Source organism: Gracilinanus agilis, chromosome 1 (assembly GCF_016433145.1).
Source record: "Gracilinanus agilis isolate LMUSP501 chromosome 1, AgileGrace, whole genome shotgun sequence".
NCBI classification, from domain to species: Eukaryota; Metazoa; Chordata; class Mammalia; order Didelphimorphia; family Didelphidae; genus Gracilinanus; species Gracilinanus agilis.
In genome coordinates this window covers 202541163-202557451 of record NC_058130.1, presented here as the reverse complement: position 1 = coordinate 202557451, position 16289 = coordinate 202541163, and the positions used below count along the sequence as shown (strand labels likewise).

The window sequence follows — 16289 nt, the reverse complement described above, 5'->3', positions numbered from 1 at the left end:
GAGAGGAGAGAGAGAGAGAGAGAGAGAGAGAGAGAGAGAGAGAGAGAGAGAGAGAGAGAAGGAAGGGAAGAGGGAGAGAGAACGACCCAGAGACAGAGACAGAGGAAAGGAGGGAGAGTGAGGGGCAGAGATGTAGAACCCCAGGGGTGTACCCACACACAGGGAAGAGATCCTGGAGGGCCCTAGATGAGGAGCCTGAAAAGAAAAGCTTTCTTTCTCCTTCAGTGTTCAGTAGCAGGAAAGGGCTGATTTCAGGGTAGGATTTGGGAAGGGAGGAGCAGCACTGTAGGATGGGGAGGGAGGGAGGCTCCAGGGCTAAGACTGGATGAAGGTGAATTAGTCTACCATGATGCCAAGGCTTCCGAGGGAGGACACTGAAGGTAACGGGGCTGAGGAATGAGAAAGCTGGGAGCCTGGAGGGTACAGCGAGAACAAAGGAAAGATGGGGCGGGGGGATGAGACCCAGAGAGATGGATGGTGAAGTAGGTCAGATAGAGCAGGTTCAGAGTTTCGGGTTGTGGAGGTGGGGGTGACTGTGGGTATTGATAAAACCAGAGATAAGCTCATTGTGAGGTACGGCTAGGGTTCAGGTAAGGTCGGGTAAAGGGGGGGCAGCAGAGGTACTGGAAGTTCCCAGGTCTAGGCACAGAGATCAGGGTGGAGAGGATGACTGAGTCAGAGACTGACCTCCTAAAGAAAGGAGGAAGCTAGATGGCACAGAGGAAAGAGAACCCAGCCGGAGGATTTAGGTTCAAATTTGAACTCAGCCACTTCCTAGCTGATCGTGGGAAAGTCACTTGGCCCTATTGCCTAGCCTTTACCACTTTTATGGTACTTAGTATCAATTCTAAGACAGAAGCTAAGAGGGTTGTGTTTTTTTTTTTTTTAATTAAAAAAATAAAAAGAGATAAACTGCAGGGCCTAGAATCAGGCAAACTCATCTGATCTCAGACACTTAATAGTTGTGACAAGTCACTTCACCCTGTTTGCCTCAGTTTCCTCATCTTTTCAAATGAGCTAGAAAAGGAAATGGCAAACCACTCCAGTTTCTTTGCCAGAAAAACCCCAAATGGGGTCACAGAAACTTGAATAAAACTGAACCACAACAAAAAGACATGCGAGAGAATGTCGGAGGCCTTTGGGACTCCTCCAGGATTCTTGGGGGGGGGGGGGGGCAGTATTAAGTACGAGGAGACTATTGCCTGCCCCGCCTCTCTCCCAGAGCTTACGGGAGGACCTAGTGACATGATAGGCTTCAAGTGCTTGAAAAGAATTAGAGTCCTTCATGAAGGCTCAGGACAATCTTGCATGCAAATTCATTCTATCTGAAACATCTTTCATAATGGAATCCCATTTTGTACCGCCCTGAGATTTCATGAGCAGGGGTTGGCATTTCCTCTGTGGATGGAGATCAGTAATTCACAGGCTTAGCTGCCAAGGCAACTGAGAAGTTTTGACCCATGTATCCCTTGATTAATGTCAGTGTCAGGACTCAAACCCAGAACTTCCCTGATTCCAAGACCAGTCCTAATTTAGCCACCACTCTGTGTTGTGTCTCTCAGTCTGATCCCTCCTCTCAATCAGAACAGACACAAACGAGGCAGATAGCCCAGGATTATCATGATGCTCCCTGCCCGAAAAGTTCTCCCAGCCTCTTTGGAGACCACTAAGAGGCACCTTTGAGACAGCACGGGGCCTGGAGTCAGGAAAACCTGAATTCAAATCCTACCCCAGCATTTACTTGATGTATATGACCCTGGATAAGACCCCGGATGTCTGCCTCAGTTTTCTCAACTATAAAATGGGAATCATAATATACCTGATCTTCCAGGGTTATTGTGAGGATCGAATGATACTATTTGTAAAGCACAGAACAAAATGCCTGGTACATAGTAGGTGTTTAATCAATGCTTAGTCATTTCATTTCTACATTCCACAAACATTTCTTAAGCTCTCTCGTGCTAGGCACATGCTAGATCTAACTCCAAATCCCTCTTGTTGCAGCCAATTTGTTCTTCTGCTCTCTGGGGAAATAGAGAGCAGCTTACCACCTTCCATGTCTGTAAGCACAGGAAACTTGGTCACTTGGGAGATAGAGATTTTAATGAAATGAGGCCCTCTTGTGTTCAGGGATTTTTTTTTTCAATTCCCAAGACAAAAAAAAAAATACAGAAATGACCAAAAGGTTTTTGTTCCCCCCCAGTGGAAAGTTCTGCCTGAAAGATTAGCTGGTTTTCAATTATGAAGCAACTTCATACCCTTTTGAGGTGGGAGTGGAAGTATTATCTACCAAAATTTTAGATTTAAAATTATTTTTAAATTTAAATAACTTATTTTTTAATTAAAAAAACATTTTAAACCTTTACCTTCCCTCTTAGAATCAATACTGTGTATTGGCTCCAGGGCAGAAGAGCGCTTAAGGGCTAGGCAATGGGGGTGAAGTGACTTGCCCAGGGTCATACAGCTAGGAAGAGTTTGAGATCACATTTGAACTCAGGACCTCCCATCTCTAGACCTGGCTTTCCATCCACTGAGCCACCCAGCTACCCCTAAATAGTTTGTTTATTAAAATATATATGCCAGGGAGCAGCTACGTGGCTCAATGGATGGAGAACCAGGTCTAGAGACAAGAGATCCTGGGTTCAAATCTGACCTCAGACATTTCCTAGCTGGGTGACCCCAGGCAAGCCACTTCACCCCCATTGCCTAGCCCTGACTGCTCTTCTGCCTAGGAACTGATACTTAGAGGGAAGGTAAGAGTTTGAAACATAATAATAATAATAATAAAATAAAATAAATAATTATTTCCTACAAGAAAGTAAGGAAAGTGCCCAGCACATTGCATGGACCCCCTCATGTACTTATGGGAGGTCACAAACAAAGTCCCTCAGGATGGCCAGGCATGAAAAGTTTTAATTTTGGTCACTGGAGGGAATGCCCAGGTTCAGGGATCCCAGATCTATGTGAGAATTTGAATCCTATCCCCATATCTCTTCTTCTCCCTCCACCCCTACTCGATGGAACTCTCCTTTATAATTAAAAAAAAACATTTTTTTTAATAAAAAATTTAAAAACCAGTTAAAACCAGCAGACACAGGGACTTTGTCTAACAACCTCTGGCCCATTCTGCCCCAGAATCGCCTTCCTCAGCCTCCCACCATGACAGAACTTTGTTATTGTTCAGCCACGTCTGACTCTAACTTGTGACCTCATTGCAGGGTTTTCTTGGCAAAGATACTAAACGTGGTTTGTCATTTCCTTCTCCAGCTCATTTTACAGATGAAGAAATGGAGGCCAACAGGATGAAGTGACTTGCCCAGGGTCACACAGCTACTAAGTGTCTGAGGTCACATTTGAACTCAAGAAAAGGAGTTTTCCAGACTCCAGGCCTGATGCTCTATCTATTGTGTCACCCAGTGGCCCCCAAAGCAAGAGCTTTATACATCTTTAAAAAAAAAATAAACCCTCAGGCAGCTAGGTGGCTCAGTGGATGGAGAGTCAGGCCCAGAGATGAAAGTCCTGTGTTCAAATGTGGCCTCAGACACTGCCCAGCTGTGTGACCCTGGGCAAGTCACTTAATCCCCATTGTCTAGCCCTTATCGCTCTTCTGTCTTAGAACCAATACACAGTAGTGATTCTAAGACAGAGGGTGAAGCATTTTTAAAAAAAATTAAAAAATAAACCCTTACCTTGTGTCTTAAGATACATACTAGATATTGGTTTCAAAGCAGAAGAGCAGTAAGGGCTAGGCAAATGGAGTTAAGTGACTCCAGGGTCACAGAACTAGGAAGTATCTGAGACAAGATTTGAACCCAGGGCCTTCTGTCTCAGGGCCTGGCTCTCTATCCCCTCATCCCCCTAGCTGCTCCATTTTTCTTAGAAAATGGCTATATATAATAATAAAAGTAAACATATAGCATGTATTTTTATATAACATTTGTTTATACGTAGAAATAAATATAAGTATAAAAACAAAAGGTACCAATAAAATTCTACTGGCATAGTCATCAAGAGCCTGTATGATCTTGGGCAAGCCCTCTGAAAAGTGTGAGGGTTGGACTAGGGCCTCTGAGGTGCCTCATAACTCTAGAATTTTATTTCTATGAGAGAAAGTATTCTAGTCATTGTGGCTTAGTCTTACTTTTTCAATTTGAAAATGAGTACATGGAAATTCAAAGATTTTTCTACTTGCCAGGAAAATACTTGATTTAATTAGGCATGGTAGAGTAGTGAATAGAATGTCAGACTTGAGTCAAAAGATCTGGATTCTAATCCTGTCTCCACTATTCACTAGCTTGGTAATGGTAAGCAAGCTTATTTGTTCATCTCTCAAATGGAGATAATCATATCTGTCCTACCTGTCTCCCAGAGTTATTGGGAAGAAAGTGCTAGCATAAATCTTACCTATGCTATTAATAGATTTGAGTTATTGCTATTTTTTAAATCCTTTCCCTTTATCATAGAATCAATACTAAGTATTGGTGCCAAAGCAGAAGAGCAGTAAGGGCTAGGCAATGGGGGTTAAGGGACTTGGCCAGGGTCACCTAGTGTTAGATTTAAATTAACATCCAATAACTCCAACTATTATATTTTATAAGATGTGTTAATAATCACTTGAAGTAGAAGAAATACAAGAACAAAAGTATGAAAGCCTAAGTAAAGCCATGTGAGTAAAATTCTCCTGCCTGGCTCCAACCCAACCTCCACAAATGCGTTCCTGGGACAAGAGAGAGAGAGGGCGGAGCTGCACAAAACTTATATCTTCCCTTCATTAGTATGTCAGTGTAAATACGCAAATGGGATGCTGGAAAGAGAGGCCTGGGGTGGAAAATTCTAATTATACACCATCTAGCAAGTATCTGAGGCCAGATTTGAAACCAAGACATCCCATCTCTAGGCCCAATTCACTGTCCACTGAGTCACCCAGCTGCCCCCAACAGACCTGAGTTATTATCGTTATTCATGGTTTAAAATAATTATCAGTGGCCTTCTAGCTCGTTTCCGATTCAGAGCATCAGAAAGGACCTCAGAGTTTTTTAATCCAAAGCCCCTGAAGCAGAAAACCCCTCTAGAGCATCCCGAACAAGGGGTCATCCTGTCTCCATCTGAGGACCTTTGATGATAGAGAACTCACTGCTTCCATTCCACTTTGGAAGGTCCTGATTCTGGGAAGGTTCTGCCTGGAAATCAGCCCCTCTTCCATTTCCATTCAGTGTTCTTTGGGCTTCCCTCTGGGACTAAGCACTTCAGATCCCTGAGAATTACTCTCATGTACTCTCAAGTCTTCTCTTGTCTATGCTAAATAACCTTATTTCTTTCAATAAGATTATTGGGGGCAGCTAGGTGGCACTGTACATAGAGAGCCAGGCCAATGCCCAGACGTCCTGAGTTCAAATATGACCCCAGACACTTCCTAGCTGTGTGACCTTAGCTCTTATGACTCTTCTGCCTTGGGACCAATATTTGGTAGCGATTCTAAGACAGAAGATCAGGGTCTAAAAAAATAAAAAGATCTTTCATTAAGATTATTGTTCTAGAGCTGGATAGATCCTTACAGACCTTTTGTTCTAGCCTCCCCATTTCACAGATGAAGAAGACTGAGGCACAGAGAACTTCAGTGATTTGTCCAATGTCACACAGGAAGTATTAAAGGTAGGATTTGATCTCAAATCCTTTGTCTCCAAAGATAATGCTCTCAGCACTATTCTAACTAATAGCATGTCCCTACGGGCTCCCCTCCCATGGGTCCCTTTGGTGTATCCCCCATTAGAATGGAAACTCCTTGAGAGTGTGGATTGTTTCATTCTTTGTATGTCTCCCCTTGAACCTAGCAATGCCTGACACATGGCATTATATAATATATGGCAAGTATAATAAATATATTACATATAATATATGTGTGTATATAATATATAATAAATACTTGTTAATTGATTGTCAATACTTTTCTTTAAATGAATCAAACAGATCAGTAAGAAACTCATTTATCTAGTGCTACAAACTGTGAAATAAGGGCAGCTGGATAGCTCAGGAGACAGAGAGCCAGGCCCTGAGATAGGAGGTCCTGGGTTCAGATTTGGCCTCAGACACTTCCTAGCTGGGTGACCCTGGGCAAGTCACTTCACCCCTGTTGACCGCTCTTTTGCTTTAGAACCATTACTTAGTATTGATTCTAAGATGGAAGGTAAGGGTTTAAAAAAACCTTACAAAATTTATTATTTACATTTTTCAGAGAATGAAATAAAGGCTCTGAACTATTAACAAACTTCCCCAAAGTAAGACAACTATGATTATCTTAGGGAGGATTCAAATCTATGCCTCCTTACTCTCAGACCAGTACTCTATCCACTATACCATATTACCTCCTAAAAACACTGGCAACTCCAGATCGGGCCAGAGGCAGGTACAGAAGCCAAAATCATTTCCTTCTCTCTAGATACAATGTTCCTGCTAACACAGTCTAAGGAGACAATGTCACTTTAGGCCACCATCTTGTGCTGTTGACTCATATTGGGCATACTGTAAGCCCAGACCTTTTTTATAGGAACTTGTATCTGAGCAATTAGTTTGTTGTCTTTTTTAAAGGAAATGCGAAAGAATGGGTTAGTTGGAGGAATCACCTAACCAAATCCTATCTTAATATTCATTCAGGCCATAGAAGTTTCTACCTCTTTAAACTTAAAGCACTCAGTTTCTGGACCACTCATTAAAAACATTATCAAGGAAGCTAGGTGGCTCAGTGGATACAAAGCCAAACCTGGAAACTAAAAATCATAGGTTCAAATCTGGTCTTAGATACTTTCCTGGCTGTGGCACTCTAGGCTAATCACTTAACCCCAATTTCATAGCCCTTACTGCTCTTCTGCCTAGTATCAATTCTTGGATAGAAGGTAAGAGTTTAGGGAGGAAAAACCCAAATACCATTATCTGTCTATCTCTATCTATCTATCCTATCTATGTATCTATATGTTTCTCTATTTATCCATCTGCCTGTCTTTTGTCTAACATCTATCCATCCATCCATCCATCCATCTAGCTAGCTAGCTATTTATCTATCTGTTTTTGTTTATCCATCTGCCTCTCTGCCTTTTGCCTGTCCAACATCTATCTATCTATCTGTCTGTCTGTCTGTCTGTCTGTCTGTCTATCTATCTATCTATCTATCTATCTTTGTTTCTTTCTATCTCTATCTATCCATCCAGCTATCTATCTATCTTTGTTTCTTTCTCTCTATCTCTCTATCTATCCATCCAGCTATCTATCTATCTATCTATCTATCTATCTTTGTTTCTTTCTATCTCTATCTATTCATCCATCTATCTATCTATCTTTGTTTCTATCTCTCTATCTCTCTATCCATCCAGCTATCTATCCATCCAGCTATCTATCTATCTATCTATCTATCTATCTATCTATCTATCTATCCATCTACAGATATGTATAGTTTTGCCAAAGACAGAATTGTAACCAAAGCAGGGCAAACAGAGTTTTTCCCAGGGAGCTGACATCTTATGTAGCGGGTATATTTCCCCAAAGTAGCAGTCCTTGGGACCTCTAACCCATTCCTCAAGGTCTTCAAACCATTTTGTACCACCACCATAGCCCTCTACCTCCTTCTAGGGTACAAGGCCTATTGGCTATGCTGCTGGGGTACGGGCCATAATTTCTGAGACCAGCCATCTCTTTCCATGGTACAATTGCACCTGAGATGCACTGGCAGTCCCATCAATGGAATTTGCCCCAAGTGCAAAAGCAATAGGTATGGTTAAAAAAAAAAGGCAAAGCTCTTTTGGGCTAAAAATAACCAATACTCAAAAGCAGAGACAGAATAATAAAGGTTGGGAACACCTGAGTCTAGCCTATAATATCAATTATCCAGTTTATCACTCTCCCATATCTGTATACCTATCTAGCCATCTTAATATAGCATAAATATCTATGTATATATGTATGTTTATATAGTGAGTATATGTGTGTGTGTTTGTATACATATCTTGAGTCACCTTCTGTTATTCAGAGCAGACCTATGAGTTTATGTCCAAGTGAGGACAGGATCATTTTGTGCTGTGCCATCCTTTTTTTTTTTTTAATCCAAACCTTTTTTCCTAATAACAACTCTAAGACAGAATGGCAAAGGCTAGGTAAATAGGGTTAAATGACTTGCCCAGGGTCACACAGGTAGGAAGTATCTGAGGTCAAATGCAATATTCTACTTTTATTTTTTTTTAACCCTTAACTTCTGTCTTAGTATCAATTCTAAGACAGAAGAGTAGCAAGGACTAAGCAATTGGGGTTAAGCAAATTGCCCACAGTCACACAGCTAGGAAGTGTCTGAGGCCAAACTGGAACCCAGGTCCTCCCCATTCCAAGGCTGGCACTCTATCTACTGTACTACCTAGTTGCCCCTATGCCATCATTCATCATTTGGCCATCCACCTCCCCAAGTGATGAATATTTGAGCAGGTGCTATGTGCCATTAGTCTTTTAGGTTAGGGACTATATGAATTCTAAAGGGGAAAAAAAGGACACATAAGGACAAGTTACTTAACCCTCCTCCTGTGCCTCAGTTATGTAGATGGCAAGACTAGATGACTCCAGAAATTCCATTCAGATCTAGATCAATACAGTGTTTGACATATTCACCCCATGCTGACAACTGATATTACCCAATCTTCTGCAGGTTAAAGAAAGGTTTTTGTTGTTTCCCATCTCTCAGAAACTTCTCTTTCCATCTTTCATCTTTCCTTCCTTCTTTCTTTTTTTCTTCCTTTTCTTCCTTCCTTCCTTCCTTCCTTCCTTCTTTTCTTTCTTCCTTAAACCTAGTTGCCTTAGTAACAACTCTAAAACAGAAGGGCAAGGACCAAGCAAATGGAGTTAAGTGACTTATCCAGCATCACACAGCTAGGAAGAGTCTGAGGCCAAAGTTGAACTCAGGTCCTCCAGACTCCAGGCCTGAGCTACCTAGCTGCCCCTTTCTTCTTCTTCCTAACACTAATAGTTTATGGTCCATCAAGCCCCTGTCTTTTCCAGAGATTCAGTAAGAAGGAAAATGGGGCTTCCTTGATGGCATTGATAAGACCTAGCCTTCAAGACTGAAATGGAGAAATGCCCTGCTCCCCTCTCTTTCTTTCACAGGTCTGAGGAGAGAAAGGAATGTTATTGTAATAGACTATAATCCCTTGTGTTCATAGAACACTTCTAGTTTTTGAAAGCAATTTTCCCAACCATTATCTGGTATGGTACAATGTCAAAACTTGGATTTAGAGGCAGAGGACCTTGGGTCTCATCTCAGCCCACATGCCCTTGCTCTAATCCCTTTCCTTCTCTCAGCCTCAGATTCTCATCTGTAAAATGAAGGAGCTGACCTAGATGGCCTTCCTTCTAGCGCTAAATCTACAATCCCCTTTAAGGGTGCTAAGTTATGATTAGAACACTCCAGGCTGGCATCTGCCTTGAACTGTAGGATTTCAGCTTTGTAGGGTCTTCTCTGAACCTCTTGGAAAATCATCCAGGCTCTGAACCTTGTGTAGCTCCTAAGCCAATCCCATTTTCATCAAGTCAATTCTGCTTCCCTTACCCCAGCTCCCATTCTCACTTCCATGTGGCCATTTCCCCATTCCCCAATTTCCCATGAAGAGTCTAGTAAGATACTCACATCCTCTCTTCCACAAAAGGTTTTCTCTAATGTCCTCTTTACTTCTCCTTCATCACAAGGATCTGTAGTGCCAGGCCTTCGCCCATTACTCAGGAGGTTTATTATTAGTATTAGATTTGATTAGTGTCTGTGCCGTACATTTCCTGGGTTTTTCCCCCAAACTTTTAATATGTAAATCAGCCCCAGACCTGCCCATACACACTATTCAAAGTGATCATTTTGGTTCCTAGCTATCAGTACAATGGAAGCAGGTAGGGCAAATTTGTATAATAAGACCACTTCATGAGAAGAGTCCATTATTTATTTGTACTCCTTCAAACCTAGCAGTACCATGCCATGTTGGTAAGTTTTGCCAGGTGGATTTTTTCCCTTTCTTTCTTTGTTTCTTTCTTAACCCTTACTTTCTGCCTTAGTATTAGTTCTAAGACAGAAGAGCAGTAAGGGCCAGGCAGCTAGAAGGGGTCTGAGGCCTCCCAACTCCAGACCCGGCGCTCTATCCACTATGCTACCTAGCTGTCCCTTCCCCTTTCTTTTTTATCCTTTGTTACAGAGGATGGCTCTCTATCAGAGGGGTAGATTATATTTGGAAATAAAAGTGACATACAAAGCAAAATCGTATCAATACAAATTTAAAAGAAAGAAACTCAACCATGGAATGAAATGAATCAATATGGTCAGATCATTCTATTCAACCCAAGCAACCAAATGGGACATACCCTGCCCTTCACACCAATCTCTCTCTCCGTCTCTCTCCCCTCTCTCCTCTCTGTCTCTGTCTCCTCTCTCTCTGTCTCTCTGTCTCTCTGTCTCTCTCTGTCTCTCTGTCTCTCTGTCTCTCTCTCTCTCTCTCTGCAGGTGTTGAAGGTTTCCTTCTTCAGTCCAACTCATTCTGAAACCTTCTGGGTGCACTCCTATGAAGAAACACTGTTCTAATTATAAGCTCCCAAGGTCAAGGTGAACCAAATATCTCTGGGATCCAGAGCAAAATGTCCTTTCATATCTCGAGTCCTCCCGGACTGCCGTGTTTATTTTAGAAGAGGTGGTCTAAAAAAGTCTAGGTCTATGCAACGTTTCTCTTTTCTGGAGAGCTATCTCTGGATGGCCCGTGGTCACATCATAGCTTCAGATTTCCCCAGAGTTCCCCTGGGTTGGCTCTTTTCTCCCTCTGGGCCAACTCAGCCTATTGATATTACTATGCCTCTGACATAACTCTCTTTTCCTGGGGAATGAATAAACTGAAAACAAAAGTATTCAAATTAAGATGGTCTAGCCACTTGGAAGTCCAGCAAAATCTCTTATTTTCGTTATTGCTTTTTATGGTTATCTACAACTTGCAGATTTCATTCCCCCACCCCACCCCAAGTCCATCAAACTTCCTAGGTTTCTAATACACTGAATTCTCCCAATTTGCATTTCTTTCTCAGAAAGGCTTAATACTAATCTACTTTATTTGGTCAAATTGGCCTTGAAGAATGGATAAGTCGTTTGTTTTTCAAACAGGAAAAAAGAATTTATAATTTCTTTTTTTTTTTAACCCTTAACTTCTGTGTATTGGCTCATAGTTGGAAGAGTGGTGGTAAAGGTGGGCAATGGGGGTCAAGTGACTTGCCCAGGGTCACACAGCTGGGAAGTGTCTGAGGCCAGATTTGAACCTAGGACCTCCGGTCTCTAGGCCTGACTCTTAATCCACTGAGTTACCCAGCTGCTCCAGAACTTACAATTTCAATGGGATGAAACTTGTTTTATTTCTCTTAAGCCTTCGAATCATTCTGGGATGATAATGGAAATATAGCTTTAGAGATGACAGGGATGGTAAAGGTCATCCAGTCCAACTCCCCCATTTTACAGTTGAGAAAAATGAGGCCCAGAGAAGGTAATTTGTTCAAGGTTATCATAGATTGTAAATCATTCACAATTAATTAATTGCTTCTAATAAGTTTTAAAGTATTTATTAAGCACTGTCTGACAGTCATCAAGACAGTCCATGCTTTCAAGGAGTTGACATTCTAATGGGGATGATAACCCTTTAAAGGAGCTAGAAAGGGTCAGGGCTTCTGTGTGGTGGCAAGGTCTGGGATGGCCAGGAAATGGCCAGACAGCCTAACTCCAAGCAAGGATGAAATGGAAGCTCACCTAATCTGAGCCCAGGGCCCAGGGGCAGAGGCTGAGCTCTTTAGAGGAGGATGAGGAGAGGAAGATAGGCAGCAAGATTTGGAAATGACTGGGTAGGAGTCAGGATTTGTTCCTTCTATGAGCCCTAAAATAGTGAGGTGTTACTTAAGGGGGTTTAGTTAATGAACCCTGCTTTGCAAACCACAGATAACTTTTTAAGAGATGCAGTACCCCCTACCACCAATTAAGACAAAATATTTGGTATTTAGAGATGCTTCCAGGGGAAGCTGCACAGCATGGTAGAGTGAAGACTTGAAGTTAGGAAGACTCATCTTTATGAGTTCAAATCTGATCTCAGACACTTACTAGCTGCATGACTTTGGGTACACCACTTTACCCACTTTGCCTCAGCTTCCACATGTGTAAAATGAGCTGGAGAAGGAAATGACAAGCGCTCTGACATCTTTGCCAAGAAAACCCCAAATGGAGCCACAAAAAGTCAGACAGGACTCAGCAACAACAAGCAAGAGGTACTCACCAAGCTAATATCCGCTCTGACAAGGAAGGGAACTCTCTAACTCCTCTCGGGTCACATTTTGCTCTATGTTTCACTACCCCACCTCCATCCCCATTCCCAAAGAATATAAAATAGCAGGTTCTATTATACTGAGAAAAATGGGTTCTGATTTCTTTTGACTTTATGGGGGATCCTTCTTTTCTTAACAAATTCACTGTAATCATGATTCTAAAGTTTCTTTCCTTCTCATCCCTTGTCTTTGTATTTGGGGACTTCAACATACAGATTGATATTCCCTCAAATACCCTGATACTCAATGGATACCTGGAATCAGGAAGACCTCAGTTTAAATCTGGCCTCAAACACTTACCAGCTGTATGAACCTGGGCAGGTCACATCACTTCTGTCTGCCTCAGTTTCCTCATCTGTAAATTGGAGATAATAATAGTACCTATATTCTAGGGTTGTTGGGAAGATGAAATGAGATGATATTTGTAAGGCAAATTTGCAAGCCTTAAAGTACTATAGAAATGTGGGCTATTATTATTACTACTACCACTCCTACTACCACCATTCTGTTCCACCTTATTTATATAAAGATAGTCATACCTTTGATTTTGCCATCACCCACAAGCTTACTTCCATGTTTACTAATTCTGAAATTCCTTTATCTGCTCAAAGCATTTTCTCATTCCATCTTTCCTGATTTTTTTGTTTGTTTTTTTAAGTTCATTTAATTAATTAATTAATTTGGATCCCCCCCCCCCTCAGGGTTACATGAATCATGTTCTTTCCCTCCCCTCCTCCCACCCCCCTCCCATAGCCAACAAGCAATTCCACTGGGTTTTACATGTGTCATTGATCAAGACCTATTTCCATATTATTAATAATTGCACTATTTCCTGATGTTTTGACCCTGCTCATGATCCTCATCATGACCTCCATCCCCTCCACCCCAACTCCTGTGGTCCTTTCCTAGGCCATTACCCCTGAACTCTTCTCCCTTCCCTAGCTCAAATTCTTTTCTTTTTTAAAATTTATTTATTAAATTTATTTATTTAGAATATTTTCCCATGGTTACATGATTCATGTTCTTTCCCTCCCTCCTCCCATAGCCAACAAGCAGTTCCACTGGATTTTACATGTCGTTGATCAAGACCTATTTCCATATTATTAATATTTGTACTAGAATGATCATTTAGAGTTCACATCTCCAATCATATCCCCATCGAACCATGTGATCAAGCAGTTGTTTTTCTTCTGTGTTTCTGCTCCCACAATTCTTTCTCTGGATGTGGATAGTGTTCTTTCTCATAAGTCCCTCAGAATTGTCCTGGATCATTGCATTGCTGCTAGCAGAGAAGTCCATTATGTTCGATTGTGCCATAATGTGTGGAAGGGGGGAAAAGAGGTTTGGGGGTAAATATATTAAAAAATGGTCGCCAGAGGATTGAACAATTATCAATCCTCAATTAAGAATAATCTTAAGTCAAACTTGACTTTTATGGAAGTTTATTACAATTGAGAAGAGAGAGAGGAAATAAGGAAATAAGAATCTAACTCAGTAGGTAATTTACTATAATCCTCTAATTAATCCAGGTAGATCTAATTAACCCACAGCCAAGAGTCAGAGGGCCAGAGGCCCAGAGGTGAATGAAGCAAAGATTCTATTAAAGGGAAGTTCCTTAAGAGAAGTTCAGGAAGATTCAGTCTTTAAACTCACCACGTGGACTTCTAAAGAAGATATTGAAAGCAGTCTCACCAAGGTCTCAGTATTCCAGCCAGCACTCCTTCACAGACCAGGAAAGCTCCTCATCAGCAGCCCTCTTCACCAGAAGACTTCTCTGGCAGAAAACCTTCTCCTTTTAAAGGGGTCACTTATGCATCACTTCCTGTGCCTCCTCCCTAATTTGAGTGTCCAATCACAATAGTTGCTTCTCATAGGACTGCCTAGGGGGCAGTCAGTTGATTCTGATTTGTCATCCACTCTAGCACATGTGGGTTACGGACCTCCCAAAATTGGAGGTGCTCTCACCTTTGGTGATTAAATCTAAAGATGGGCAGTGTAGACTTAATCTAATTATCACATGTGTCAATCTCTGTGTACAATGTTCTCCTGGTTCTGCTCCTTTCACTCTGCATCAATTCCTAGAGGTCATTCCATTTCACATGGAATTCCTCCAGTTCATTATTCCTTTTAGCACAGTAGTATTCCATCACCAACAGATACCACAATTTGTTCAGCCATTTCCCAATCAATGGACACCCCCTCATTTTCCAATTTTTTGCCACCACAAAAAGCACAGCTATAAATATTTTTGTACAGGTATTTTTCCTTATTATCCTTTTGAGGTCCTAGCTCAAATTCTTGATGAACCAACTCAACTCTATACCACTCCTCTGCTCTGAAATCCCTTACTCCTATCATATTGCCATTCTTGCCTTGCCAAATCCCAACTGTGCCTTCTTCCAATCTATTCATGTGCTATTGCATGAAACTGGGAGAAATCATAAAACCATGCTGATTAGGTTAACTGCCACTTCCTGTTATCTATCTTTAAAATTTTTCCCCAAACTTCATGATAATATAATTTTTAATAATAATTTTCTGACATTTTGCAATCCATGTTCTTTCTCATTCCTCCAACATCCTCATGATGGCCATTCCTATTGTATGGGAAATAAATATGTCATCATACAATACATATTTCCATGTTTGTCATATTGTGAAAGAAGATGCATATCATTTAGACTAGAGAAAAATTCATGAAGGAAATAAAGTGAAGAATGGCCTGCTTCAATTTGCACTTAGACTTTCCTTCTGTAGCAGTGGACATCACAAGCCCCTTGGAGTTGTCCTGGATTCTTCCATTGCTGATAATAGTTAAGTCATTTGCATTTAATCTTCATGCATAATTACCATAACTATGTACTACATTCTCCTGGTTCTGCTCACTTTACTTTCCATCACTTCATAGAAGTCTTTCCAGGTTTTCTCGTGATCATCTTGTTTGTCATTTCTTATAGTATAGTAGAATTCTATTACAATTATATACCACAGCTTGTTCAGTCATTCCCCAGTTGATGAGCATCTCCTCAGTTTCCAATTCTTTGCCACCACATAAATATATCAATATTTATTTATATTTTTAATTCATATCTCATTTAAATATGCTATAAATATTTTTGAACAAGTAGGTCCTTTTCCCCTATCTTTAATCTCTTTGGGATACAGACCTGGTAGTGGTATTGCTGGGTCAAAGAGTAAGCCCAGTTTAATGTTATCTAATCTCAACTGCAGTATGGCTCAGCTTCCTCATCTGTAAATGGGCCTATGTCCCAGAGCTGTTGTTAGATCATATGAGTTAATAATTCTAAAGCACTTAGCACTGTGCCTGACTCATAGTAAGTTCTATATAAATGCCAGTGAAATAAAAACAAAAATGTATTCAGTTTCTCCCTAAGGTAGTCACAATCCTACTCTCCACGTTGGCTTGAAACATTCTCGCCTCTCCCCCCAGCTTCACACAACCCCTTTCAGCTGAGGACTTTGCCTCATATTTTACTGAAAAAAAGTGAAGCCATTCATGGAACACATCCCCCTCTCCTCTGTTCCTCTTATAGAATCACTCTGATGTCTTCTCCTACAATCTCCTCCTTTACTTCAGTCCCCTCGACACTCCCGTGATTCCATCTCCCCTTGTCCCACTATCATTCCCACTCTCATTTTTAATTTCCCCCTACCTAATGGCTCTTTTCATGGTACTTAGAAACATACAAATTTTTCATGTATGTTCCTTCCTTAAAAAAAACCTTTACAGGTGCAAGTCACTGAACTCCCATTGCCTAGTCCTTACTGCTCTTCTGCCTTGGAACCAACACACAGTATTGCTTCTAAGATGGAAGGTAGGGTTTAAAAAAAAAAGTAACAAACTCTCATTTGATCTAATCATCCCTACTAGCTATCATCGGATATCTCTCTTCTTCTTGACTAAACTCCTTGAA

At 41.2% G+C, this 16289-nt stretch overlaps 1 protein-coding gene across 1 annotated transcript in view; it reads right to left on the bottom strand.

The window, feature by feature from the left end:
- Nucleotides 1-9728, bottom strand: part of TNFRSF13B (TNF receptor superfamily member 13B) — a 31592-nt gene extending 21864 nt beyond the window's left edge. The window contains exon 1 of the mRNA XM_044657406.1: nucleotides 9656-9728. The gene's annotated coding sequence lies outside the window, so the exon portion shown is untranslated. The remainder of the gene's footprint in view (nucleotides 1-9655) is intronic.
- Between the last annotated feature and the right edge of the window lie 6561 nt (nucleotides 9729-16289).